Source organism: Hordeum vulgare, chromosome 4H, assembly GCF_904849725.1.
Source record: "Hordeum vulgare subsp. vulgare chromosome 4H, MorexV3_pseudomolecules_assembly, whole genome shotgun sequence".
In the NCBI taxonomy this organism is placed as follows: Eukaryota; Viridiplantae; Streptophyta; class Magnoliopsida; order Poales; family Poaceae; genus Hordeum; species Hordeum vulgare.
In genome coordinates, this window is record NC_058521.1 from 204,728,309 (window position 1) to 204,742,547 (window position 14,239).

A 14,239-nucleotide genomic window follows, 5' to 3' on the forward strand; every position below is an offset into this window, starting at 1 on the left:
GGTTAGCTGGCTGCCACGACGGCTATCCAGTGCTGGCTGGCAAAAGTTGTTGTGAGAGGCAGGGGAAGAGAGGAAGGGGAAAGCGTCGGGGAAGGGATTCTGGTAGGTGGGGACGGCACTGGCGTCCATGCTGGAAAGCGCACGGGAGAGCGTGTGGCTGGCTCGGGGCTCACTTGGGCCACGCTGGGGTGCTGCTGCACTACTGCTGCTGGAATGGGCCTGATAATTGTGCTCTCTCTCCCAAACAACATAAAAGGTTACCTCTTATTTTAAAACAGATCTTGCAAAAGTACGTAGAGAGAAGAGATGGAGGTTATGGATGGAACAAAAAATATAGATGAACTTCCAAAATCATGCACTAATTAATAAAAATGGTTTGGGAATTTTGAGAAAAATATTTAAACCACTCAAACCAAGCTTTAGAATCCGTTTTAGCAAAAGGCATAAAAGGAAAAAAAAACATGACAAGTGTTACTTTTAAAAACACCTACCAAATACTCCCTCCGTTCCTGAATATAAATCTTTTAAGAGGTTCCACTAGGGAGACTACATACAGATGTATATAGACATACTTTGGAGTATAGATTCACTCATTTTGCCCCGTATGTAACTCTCTAATGAAATCTCTAAAAAACTTATATTTAGGAACTGAGGGAGTATTTGACAACTATGGAACATTTTTTATTACTTGATTAGAGCAAGTAACAAACAACTCATGTCTACTATTGGAATTAAGAGGGTATTTTGACAAGCTTGCAAAAGGGTTTTTGGAGAGGAATCAAGATGGTAGCACTTATACTTTGGAATGCCCTTTGCCAAGCCAGTCTTCACTTTCTTCACCATAGCATCAATAAGTTGAGCTTGACGGACTTGGTCTTCCAAGGTAGGAGAAATTTGGAGGTTGGCAAGAAATCCGCGAGGTACTACTTGAAGGTTGAGCTTCCTGAAAGATTCACAAAGATGAGGCTGGAATGTCTTGAGGATGAGACTATTGCAGTAAGCCTTTTTGCTCAAAGCATCTGCAATCACATTTTCTTTGCTTGGAGCATAATAGATGCTTGGATTGTAATCTTGGATCATCTCCACCCAACAAGTTTGACAAATATTGAGATTTGGTTGAGTGAGGATGTATTTAAAACTCTTGCGATCGGTGTAGACTTCAACCTGTCTTCCAAACAAGGGGTGTCTCCAAGTTACCAAAGCATGGAAAACTGCCGCCAACTCAAGATCGTGAGTGGAGTAGTTTTTCTCACTTGGCTTCAACTGCCTACAGGTATAAGCTACCACTTTCTTCTCTTGCATAAGAACACCACAAAGACCTTGGATAGATGCATCACACAACACTTGGAATGGCTTGGAATCACCAGGAGGAGTCAGAACCGGAGCTAAGGTGAGCTTGTCCTCGAGTGTATCAAAGGCCAATTCATACTCTGGAGTCCAGACATATTTTATGCGCTTCTGAAGAAGGTTGGACAGAGGCTTAGCAATCTTGGAGAAGTTCTTGACAAATCTTCTGCAATAGCTTGCATGCTCGAGAAAGCTTCGAAGATGCTTCACATTCTGAGGAGGCTCCCAGTGAACAATGGCTTGAACCTTTTCAGGATCTACCTTGATGCCCTCGGCAGAGATGATGTGCCCAAGGTACACGACTTCATTGAGCCAAAACTCACATTTTGAGAAATTATCATAGTATGTATGCTCACTTATCTTATGAAGCACAAGCCGGAGATCTTCTGCATGTTCTTCCTCAGTCTCCGATAAGACTAGAATGTCATCAAGATACACCAAGACGGAGTCATTCTTGAAGGGAGAGAAGACATAATTCATCACACGAGAGAAAGTTGGAGGAGCATTGGTGAGACCAAAAGACATCACTGTGTACTCATAAGAGCCAAAGCTTGTCCCGAAAGCAGTCTGGGGAATATGTTCTTCACGAATGCGGATTTGATGATAGCCCATCCAAAGATGAAGCTTAGAGAAAACCTTGGCCCCTTTTAATTTCTCAAATAATTCATTGATGTTGGGAAGTGGATACTTTTTTCTGATTGTCTTCTTATTCAATGGACAGTAATCGACACAAAGTCGGTCCATGCCATCTTTCTTCTTGACAAAAATTACACCACAATCCCAAGGACAAGAACTTGGTTTGATCAGACCTAGACATTCTTGTTCATCAAGCTGTTTCTTCAACTCTGTCTGCTCTTCGGGACCAAGCTTATAAGGATGCTTGCAAACCAGTTCAGTTCCAGGCTCGAGTTCAATCACAAACTCTACAGGCCGGTGAGGAGGCATTCCTGGCAATTCTTTTGGAAAGACATCTTCATACCTACAACAGGCACTTGAGAAATGGGTGAGAATTCACCCTTCTGATTCAGAGAGAATAGACGAATCATGTCATTGTGAGCAGTGAAAATGATCACGGCTTTAGAAGGATGAGTCAACTTGACTTCTTTTGCTTCACAATCAATGAATGCCTTGTTCATTGCCAAAAAATCCATACCAAGAATAAGATCAATATCGGAATTGGCAAGAACATAAGGAGAAGCCATAAAGGAATAACCCCCATCTTGACAGAGACATCTGAAATCATTAAAGTTGACTTCATGGCCAAACCCGGAGAAACCACACCCAATAGTCTACCCAACAATTGTGAATTGAAATCATGCTTAAGAGCAAATGGCCTAGACATGAAACAATGCGTTGCACATGAATCGAACAAAACTCTTGCAGCAAAAGAATTAACCAAGATATTACCCATGATCACATCTCAGGAGTTCTCTGGTCAGCTGCATTGACCATGTTCACCCTCACTGCCTTGGGATTATGCTTCACCATTGCATTGCCTCGGGGCCTGGCTGGAGGAGGAGGCGGAAGACACCGTTGATCGGTACACTTATTGGAGAAGTGGCCCTTCTGACCACACTTGTGACAAGTCACCTTTGACAGCGGACGGAAGTTAGTTGGAGGATCTCCTGACTTACGCGGTGATACGTCTCCGTCGTATCTACTTTCCCAAACTCTTTTGCCCTTGTTTTGGACTCTAATTTGCAAGATTTGAATGGAACTAACCCGGACTAACGCTGTTTTCAGCAGAATTTCCATGGTGTTTCATCATATTTTACGATACGGAGGCGCCGCCACCTCCTGTTCTTCATCTGGAGGGCAGATCTGGAGTCCGTTCGGGGCTCCGGAGAGGGGAAATCGTCTCCATCGTCATCATCAACCTTCCTCCATCGACAATTCCATGATGCTCTTCACCGTTCGTGAGTAATCTCATTGTAGGCTTGCTGGACGGTGATGAGTTGGATGAGATCTATCATGTAATCGAGTTAGTTCTTGACGGGGATTGATCCCTAGTATCCACTATGTTCTAGATTGATGTTGCTACTACTTGGCTATGCTTAATGCTTGTCACTAGGGCCCGAGTGTCATGATTTCAGATCTGAACCTATTATGTTGTCGCCAATATATGTGTGTTTTAGATCCTATCTTGCAAGTTGTAGTCACCTACTATGTGTTATGACCCGGCAACCCCGGAGTGACAATAGCCGGAACCACTCCCGGAGATGACCATAGTATGAGGACTTCATGTATTCACCACGTGTTAATTCGTTGGTCCGGTTCTTTATTAAAAGGAGAACCTTAATATCACGTAGTTTTTATTAGGACCCCGCTGCCATGGGAGGGATGGACAATAGATGTCATGCAAGTTCTTTCCCTAAGCACGTATGACTACATACGAAATACATGCCTACATTAGATTGACGAACGGGAGCTAGTTACATATCTCTCCGTGTTATGCTGTTACATGATGAATCACATCCGTCATACTCATCCATCACCGATCCACTGCCTACGAGTCTTTTACTACTGGTCCTCGCTATGTTACTTTGCCTAGGCTTGTCCCTTGCTACAAAAGGGATTGGGCCACTTTGCTACTGCTGCTGTTACTTTGGTGCTACTGATGTTACTCTGCTGCTACTGATGTTCCTTGCTACTTCGCTGTTACTTGTTGCAACATCTTTTCCGACACTGTTGTCGGGGAAGAATAGTTACTCGCCCACGTGCAACACTGGCGCCATTGATACAACAGTTAGGAATAGTCTGTCGTCAACAGATCGTTTCTGACACCGTTGCTATCATACTACTTTGCTACTGATACTTTGCTTGCAGACACTAATCTTTCAGGTGTGGTTGAATCTGACAAACTCAGCTGCTAATACTTGAGAATATTCTTTCACTTAACCTTTGGCGAACCAACAAATTTGGGTTGAATACTCTACCCTCGAAAACTGTTGCGATCCCCTATACTTGAGGGTTATCAGGCGGCTGAGACTTCTCCTAGAAAGTTGGGTTGGGTGGGTGGGAAGATCCAAGACCACCAGACAGCTTGAACTACTGACGCTGACGAGGTGGAGGAGGAACCGAGAACTTCTGCTGCTTTGGGACAATCTGAGATGAGGACGAAGAGGAATTAGTGTCCCTGAAGCGCTTCCTTGAATTTTTAACCCTGACCAAGGTTGGATCAACCCTCAGATCTAAGTTATAGAACTAATCAAACTCAGGAAGGTCGTGGAGAACAAGAGCAAGCCGCAAATCTTCTTTGAGACCACCTCGAAACTGATAGATCTTGCTCTTATCATATGGAACATCCTACTTGGCATAACGTGCAAGGTTCTGGAACTCAATGTTGTAGTTGTAAACGGATGAGCTTCCTTGCTTCAGACACCTGAACTTCTCACGCATGCCTTCAACAAAGCTTGCTAGAATATGATGGGATCTGAAATCACGGTAGAAGTCATCCCAACTGATCACACGGTCACCCTGGAATCCTTGAGCTGCTGCCACCACTCGGCTACCTGACCCTTCAGCTGGAAAGTAGCAAATCTAACATAGTCCTCAGGCGTGACATTGTTGCACCCGAAATGCTTATTCATGTCATGTAGCCCATATGTTAGAGCATATCTTTCCATATGTGGTTTTGGTAATTGATGACAATTCCTATGGACTAATGGTTGGCTTAAGTTATATTTATAGGATTTGTCCATAGGCACTTATTGAAGTCCATCTGTTGGGTACAAGGAGTTTATATGATGACCAAGATGGTATTCAAGGTACTATCCAAAGAATGGCCATAGAGACACAAAGTTGATCAAGATCGTCAGACAAAGAGTAAACCAAGATGATCAACACATAAAGCATACAAGATTTACCGAGAGGGATCAAGTGATCCCATGGTATGGTAAGCATTGTCCATTACGTGTTTGTGTACTAACCCATGGTCTTCGTGAGAGTTCTATGTGGGGGTTAGGTCTGTTTCCATGGGCTGGCGTCAAAAGGAAGATCTCATTCAACCCATGAAGGATGACGTCAAGTGGTGATCGTCATCAAGATTGCGGTGTGCAATTTCAAGTGGATCAGCATGAATATATCATGCTTGAAGCTTGCCATCCATTTGGTGGCAATGGACTTGTGAAGATATGCTGAACAGTGGCTCACCCATAGTGAGTATGGGGGAGAAATCAACTAGTCTTCATCAAGCCAACACAACCAAGAAAGGTGGTCCATATTGAGGAAGCCAAGATCATCATCATCTAGCTCAAGAGGACGAGGTGCAAGGTATAGGTTTGCCCTTGATAGGTTTCTATTTTAGGATAGATTGTTGTACTGTCAAGGGCGGCTCTCAAGTGAGTAGCTTGATTGTATCGTTCGTTGATAGCTCAACCCATTTACATCCTTGCATCATACTTCTTGGTTCTTGTTTGGTGTTTCTCTTTGTGATTTTTAGAGCTTATGGTCATCTTCATGACAAGCTCGAGTTCATCGAAAACGGAGTCCATATGCATCTTCTATGATGTTTTCGATGTTGGGAGTTTTTACCGGTCTTGTTCGAAGAAGGGTTCTCACCATTTTCTTATGGGCCTTTTATCACTTGCTTCTTATTTAAATTTCTATCAAGATTGTATTACTCCATCTTGTTAGCTTTCCAACAAACTTCTTTTCGTTGAAATCAGAGTCCCTATGCGAAAGTTAGAGCAGATTTAGTATCCACCCGTAGTACCGCTCCTCGTGCCAGTGGTAGTACCGCTCATGTAGTGGTAGTACCGCCTCTGGAGCGGTAGTGATTTCTTACTACCGCTCCCTAGCGGTAGTACCTCTCTAGGAGCGGTAGTACCGCTCCGGGTGGGGGGTAGTACCGCTTCGGGATGGTAGTACCTCTCTCTGAGTGGTTGTTCTTCGTCGGACTTTTTGCGAAGACTTTCTCTAGAGGTAGTACCGCCATGGCTAGTGGTAGTACCGCCAAGGTCAAGCGGTAGTACCGCCAGGGCTAGCGGTAGTACCGCCAGAGCTAGCGGTAGTATCGCTATGCTCGGGTTGTAAGTGGGGGTAACGGTCTGATTTCTTCCCCCACTATATAAAGGGGGTCTTCTTCCCCCTTGGACTGATCAATCCGTTGAGCTCATGTTCCAACCCCATTGTTGACCTTCTTAGAGCTTGCTAACTCTCAATCCCTCGAATGATTCTTGCTAGTTCTTGAGGGAAAAGAGAGAGGAGATCTAGATCCACTTCTCCACCAATCACTTTCTCCCCTATGTGAGGGGAACCCCTTTGATCTAGATCTTGGAGTTCTTTGTGAGCTCCTTCTTCTTCCTCTCATATTTATCCATAGCTTTTGTTGTTATGAAGGGATTTGAGTATGAGGGACTTGACCACTTCGTGTGTTCTTGCCATTGCATTAGTTGCAACGGTTTGAGTTCTCCATGGTGATACGTGGAAGTGAGAAGTTGATAAGCTTATTACCCTTTGGTACTTAGTACCCTAGAGATTGTTCTTCATGGATGCTTTGGCGTCCTAGAAGCTTGGTGGTGTCTCGGAGCTCAATAATTGTGGTGTAAAGCTCCAGGCAAGCGTTGGAGTCTCCAATTAGGTTGTGGAGATTGCCCCGAGCAATTTGTACGGGTACCGGTGACCGCCCCCAAGGGTTGCCATTTGTACGGGTTCGGTGACCGCCCTCAAGGGTCCCTTAGTGGAATCACGACATCTTGCATTGTGCGAGGGCGTGAGGAGATTACGGTGGCCTTAGTGGCATCTTGGGGAGCATTGTGCCTCCACACCGCTCCAACGGAGATTAGCATCCGCAAGGGTGTGAACTTGGGATACATCATCGTCTCTGCGTGCCTCGGTTATCTCTTACCCAAACCCTTTACTTATGAACTTTACTTTGTGATAGCCATATTGTTTATTGTCATATATCTCGCTATCACTTAGTTATTTATCTTGCTTAGCATAAGGAGTTGGTGCACATAGGTGAGCCTAGTTGTTTTAGGTTTTGTGCTTGACAAATAACACATTAGTTTTATTCCGCATTTGTTCAAGCCTAAACCGTAATTATTTTAAAGCGCCTATTTACCCCCCCCCCTCTAGGCGACATCCACGTCCTTTCAATTGGTATCAGAGATAGGTCTCTTTTTATTAGGTTTAACTACCTAGAGAGTAAGGATGTCGACTAGGGGTTCAGGATTCTCTGACACTCTTAGTTTCAATGGCACAAATTTTGATGTTTGGGTAATTCACATGCTTAATCACTTTCGGGTCTTGGACCCAAATTTAGAGTGAATTGTAGATATGGGTTTTTCTCCTCCAAAGGATTCTCAAAATATATCTTTAGAGGATGAGAAAACTCTTATCTCGATGCTCAAGCTTCTAATGTGCTTATTGATGCTTTGAGCAATGTAGTTATATTTCAACTCATGCCATTCCGGGATGCTCATGAGTTGTGTACAAAGCTTCAAGATAGATATGGTACGTCCAAGATTTGTGGGAATGATTGTTCTCCCTCCACCTCCGGTCCTATGCTCTTCTCAACTTTATCTACTTCACCTACATGTGGATTGCCACAAGGTAATGATATGGTGAGTAGTGGTGATCATTGCAATGATGATAGTGGGTTTATTGTTGATGATCCTTCTTCACTATATTATTGCAATGGTTCATATTTGGGCATTAACACTTCGAGCACTCTAAATGTTTTACATGCTTGTGTTGATAGTCCTTGCATATCATGTAAAAATTGCTTGACTAAATCTCATGATGATATGCTTCCTATATCTTGTTGCCATGATAAAAATGTATATATTTCCTTGAGTTGTTGTGCTAACAATGTAGAGGAAATTCGTCACTCCATGGAACAAGATGTGGCCTTGAATGATGCTTCAAGGGATCCTACACCATCATCTATTGTTGCTCACTTTTGCCTTATGGCTAAGGCTTCAAAGGTATCCCCTACTTTGAATCCCAATTTATCTCATGATGGTGATGTTGATGATAATGAGGATGAGAATAATGATGAAGAGAGTGATATTATTGCATCCTTAAAAATTAAGGGTGAAATGATTTTTAAATCTCTTTATAAGAATAAACTTGCTTGTTCCAACTTCTTGGAAATCATGTCTATTGCCACTGAGGGCAAGAAATACATTGAGGAGTTGGAAGCTCATCTTGAGTAGCACGAGGCCACCATTGAGACAATGGAAGGTCATGAGTGTGATTACGCTAACGAGATCGCGGAGCTATCTCAAGCTCTTGAAAATGAACAAACCACCAAGGAATCTCTTCAGGAAACCTTTGCTATAGAATTATCTAGATTAAAGGAATCCCATGATAGAGCTCTCGAGGTGGCTAATGATTTTAGAACTAAAAACGATAAGCTTGAAGTTGCACATGCTAAACTCGTTGAGGACTATGAGCACCTCGAAAATGGCTCAAGGGCTATTAAGAGTTCGCTCATCGAACTCACCAAGTCTCATGCTCAACTTGAAGCTTCTTATGCTAAAGAGCTTGCCAAGTTTCCTTCTCCTCTTATTGTTAATAATGATGATTGTGCTACTAACTCTACTTCTTGTGAATCATCCATTTTAAAGGAGAATGTTAAGCTAAGGGCTCAACTTGAGTTGCTATCTAGCAATCATGGGAAATTGGAAGAAAGTCATGTAATGCTCACAAGCTCTCATGATGATCTTCTAGTATCCCATAATGTGCTAAAATTAGCTCATGAGGCTATTACTACCAAGGTAACATCGAGTGAGCCTCATGTGGACATGAGCACTACTTCTAGTCAAAAAGCTATATTGCCATGTGCTAGTCCTCGTAATTCATCTACTCATAATGTTGCTACATCTTGTGATGAATTACTTTCCATGCCTTGTTGCTCTAACAATGAAGCTTATACTTCCTCTGGTACTTGTGTTGATACTAACCATGTAGAGTAAATCAAAGAGCTCAAGGCCCAAGTCACTTCCTTGAAGAAAGACTTGGAAAAGAGTCATGAAGGAATGTCCACACTCAACAATGTCTTGTGTGGGCAAAAATCCCCAAATGACAAAGATGGACTTGGATTCAACTCCAACAAGAAGAATAAGTCAAAAAGCTTCGAGAAGAAGGGCCAAGAACAAGTCAAGAATTCAGCCAAGATTATTTGCTTCAAGTGAAAAATTGAAGGGCACCATGTAAGATCTTTCCCACTAAAGAAGAAGCCCCAAAGTCACAAGCAACAAGGGAAGCGGTCACAAGTTCAATCACATACCCAACTACAAGTTGAAGAAAGGCCCCTTCCCAAGAAGACCCAGGCCACCACTCCTCATATTGAGAAATCACTAGGGAATAAATTAAAGTGTAGATGTTGCTACTTATGTCATGATAAGGGTCACTTCGCTTCTTCTTGCATGAGAGGTAATTTATCCAACCCAATCATTATTGATGATATCTATTCTCTTGGGAAGGATAAGGTTGGCAATGTGTTTGCCAAGTTTGTTGGTACTCAAAGTGGTGTCAAGAAAAGTACCATTTGGGTTGCCAAGCCTATTGTGACTAACCTCTTAGCACCCAACGTGGTTGGGGCCAACAAGCTCAAACTTGATCAATAGGTGAATATGGAGGACATTAGAGACTTGGATACACAATGAAGAATTAAGGGGTCTTCATCATTCATATTATCTCAAGCCAAGTCATTTGGATTATCGAGTTTCTATCTTATATCCAACGTGCCTCCTTATGGTAACTTGTACTTAAACTGTTTACATTGTTAGTTGCTTGCCCCTTTGCATGTTGTGGTTTTGTACCTTCCATGAGTAATCGAGTATGTGTATGTTGGTTTGCATATCATGTACATGTGAGTCTTATATTGAGCCTTATTGCATCTTGTTTGTATCTTTGTTGGCTCTTGTGAGAGATTAATGGATTATCCCATTGTGGGGGAGTGATGTGCTTTGCACACCTCACAATCCTATAAATGTGTATACATGGGGAATACCACTTAGTATTGATATTTCAAGATTATCTAGTTTCTATGTGGTATGTCTTACTCATGAGAAATTCAAATTCTATATGGTCCATTAGTTATCTCTTGTTGGTTTTAATTTGCCACTTGTTAATATTGTTGGGTTATCACATTATGGGGGAGTAATATGCTATGTGCATATTACAAGCCTAGAAAATGTGTACATTTGAGGTATTGCCACTTAGAGTTGATATTGTAAATTATCTTGTTCCTAGGTGGCATGTTAGCTCTACAAGTGTCATTAGCTTGCGTTTTATGGGTAAATATGATGTTGGATATATTTGCAATCTACCAATGAGTATTATTTCCAAAATACTTCTTGTCCTTGACAATTGGTATTCCCATCATGTGGTAGGAATTGCTAATCGTCTTTACATTGGATTTTGTGTTTCGATTGTCTTCCTTGCCTCTTGTGGATCTATTTTAACATGTCTAGTGTTTTTATAGATATAGAGAAAGTGATGATCCCATATTGTGCATTTTGTATTTAAATGCAAATTCTATATAATGAACATCCCTTGGGGGAGCTATCCTATTTTCTTTAGAACACTCTCTTTATTCGCCCATCATAAAATTTTGTGATCCCCATCAAGTGTGTGTTGAAGGGAGGAAAGTCTTGCTCTTTATGATGCTTTGTGCCATCATGAAAATTTGTCGAGGGTTTGGTTTGTTGGAACCTAGCTCTCTTTTGGAAACTAGATACCTCGTGTTTGTTTTCCTTCAATTGGTATCTTGTTTCCTTTTATTTGGCATGTGCCAATGGATATCTCATTCCTTGAGGTATGTTTTCATTGATATCCTTCAAGTGATAGTTTTCCGTTTGGTATTTTATTATCACTTGATACCTTGTCTTTTCGTGTATTATCAACTTTGTGTTGAGTTGATTCTTGAAAGCCTTGAGCATGCATATTTACAATATATAGCTTCTTTAGCTTTCTTGATTTCTTTGACCCAATATATAGGGGAGACTCCACCTTGTCATAAATTGGCTAAAGTGTGCATGAAATTCAAATTCATATCTATGTGCACATATGTATGTGGAGTTTGTCCTATGTATTGTTGGTTTTCTAACTCTTTGGTCCCAATGAGCTTGGGCACCACTTTGTTTGTTTTGTTGTTCGAGGAACAATTGTAGATGCATTGGATGCTCGGCTCACCTATAAGGAAGGTGTTGAGACCATGTGATTATTGGAGCCAAGTTAGGATGATCAACAAACAACTATCTACTACATCAATCCAATGTTGTCTCGGTAACAAGTATCTACTTCATGCATTCATTTCTTGCAAAGTCCCAAACCTGTCTTTTCTTTTCCAGGTTGCATCATGGCATGAATCTCTTGATTCATTCTTGTAGTACTTGTTTCCTTTCTCAAAGCTTTTGAACGATGATGTCTTATTGCTAGTTGGGATGTCTTTGATGTTCGTATGTTGGAAGTTCATATTGTACAATAAGAAAATATTAGGCCATGTACTATGCTTTCAAGCAAAGATCTTATTGATATATTTATGACTTCCTTTTGGATATCTTGTTTGTTCCTTCTTGTAACCATTTCGTGTGTACATCCTTCTTTGTGGATATATATATATATCGTCATCACTGTCTTCTACTTAGAATCTTTTACACATGAGAGAAGTTACATCTCTAATTGATATCCTCTTTTCTTTCACATCCACCGTTGCATTTCCTTTTTCAGTATTGGTGGCTTCGTGAAAGGATTTGTCTTGAGTGTATTTCTTATTTTCCTACATCTTGATGCACTCTTTGGCCGTGAACATTATTTTTCGTCATGCTTGTCTTGATGAGGGTTTTGCCATTTCGATTGGTATCCCTCCTCTTGACAAGGTTCTTATGTCCTATCTTCACCATGGGTCGTGACAAGCGTTGGTTCTTATTTTGTTTATTAGTAAGCTTGTGAACCCATTTTCTAGTATGTGTGTGTGTGGGAATGATATGTCTTGCACTTTGTTTCTCATTTCATCAAGACTATGTTGATGAGTAATTCTCATCCTTATCTTAGTTGTCTCAAGTGCTTTGCCATGACTCACACACATTATTTTGGTTGAGCCTATTCTTAAGTTGCTTCTTTTACATGTTTCTCAACCATTTCTTTTGTGCAAGTGGTATGCTTATTGTCTCGTCTATCTTCTTGCACTCGTTGTGTGTTTTTATTAATTTTGGGGGAGAAACGATCCTATTTTGTGCACTTGTATCAAATACAAAAATCTCTTATTAGTGCACAAATCATGGGGAGCTTCTCTAGTTTTGATAAAACACTCCGTTGCCTTTTATCATAATATCTTTTATTCATGTGGTTCGAAGGACCATATGATTGTTTGTTCCATCTGGTATCTTTTGATTGCTTGCCTTTATTTTCGTATGTCCTTGTGGCATACGATCCTTTTATTTGTAATCTTTGGGTCCTTGATATAGTTCGTTTTCCTCCAACTTCTTATCATTGTATATGTGTATTTCTCTGCACTCATTTGTTGAGAAGTACACACTTTTTGGAGGACCACCTACTATATTGGCTCTCTAAACTTTGTGTCCATTTTGGCAATCGGTGCCAATGGGGGAGAAGTTTAGAGAGTTTAGTTTTGTTATGCTTAGAGGGTTTTGCTTTTATTGCATAAGCATTTACATCTTGTACGCATGCATTATTGCATTGCTTTTGCATGTGTGTGCTTGGTTATGCTTATTTCCTTATATAAACTCTCTTTAAGTGGTTGTCATCAATTACCAAAATGGGGGAGATTGTTAGAGCATATCTCTCCATATGTGGTTTTGGTAATTGATGACAATTCCTATGGACTAATGGTTGCCTTAAGTTATATTTTTAGGATTTTTCCATAGGCACTTCTTGAAGTCCATATGTTGGGTTCAAGGAGTTTATACGATGACCAAGATGGTATTCAAGATATTATCCAAATAATGGTCATAGAGACACAAGGTTGATCAAGATCGTCAGACAAAGAGTAAATCAAGATGATTAACACACAAAGCATACAAGATGTACCGAGAGGGATCAAGTGATCCCATGGTATGGTAAGCATTGTCCATTATGTGTTTGTGTACTAACCCATAGTCTTCGTGAGAGTTCTATGTGGGGGTTAGGTGTGTTTCCATGGGCTTGCGTCAAAAGGAAGATCTCATACAACCCATGAAGGATGACGTCAAGTGGTGATCGTCATCAAGATTGCGGTGTGCAAGTTCAAGTGGATCAGCACGAATATATCATGCTTGAAGCTTGCCGTCCATTGTGGTGGCAATGGACTTGTGAAGATATGTTGAAGAGTGGCTCACCCATAGTGAGTACGGGGGAGCAATCAACTAGTCTTCATCAAGCCAACGCAATCAAGAAAGGTGGTCCATATTGAGGAAGCCAAGATCATCATCATCTAGCTCAAGAGGACGAGGTGCAAGGTATAGGTTTGCCCTTGATAGGTTTTCTGTTTTAGGATAAATTGTTGTACTGTCAAGGGGGGCTCTCAAGTGAGTAGCTTGATCGTATCGTTCGTTGAGAGCTCAAACCATTTGCATCCTTGCATCATACTTCTTTGTTCTTGTTTGGTGTTTCTCTTTGTGAGTTTTAGAGCTTATCGTCATCTTCATGACAAGCTCGAGTTCATCGAAAACGGAGTCCATATGCATCTTCTATGATGTTTTCGATGTTGGGAGTTTTTACCGGTCTTATTCGAAGAAGGGTTCTCACCATTTTCTTATGGGCCTTTTCTCACTTGTTGCTTATTGATATTTCTATCAAGATTGTGTTATCCCATGTCGTTAGCTTTCCAACAAACTTGGTTTCGTTGAAATCGGAGTCTGTATGCGAAAGTTAGAGCAGATTTAGTATCCAGCGGTAGTACCGCTCCTGGTGCCGTAGTACCGTCCCCGGAGCTGTAGTA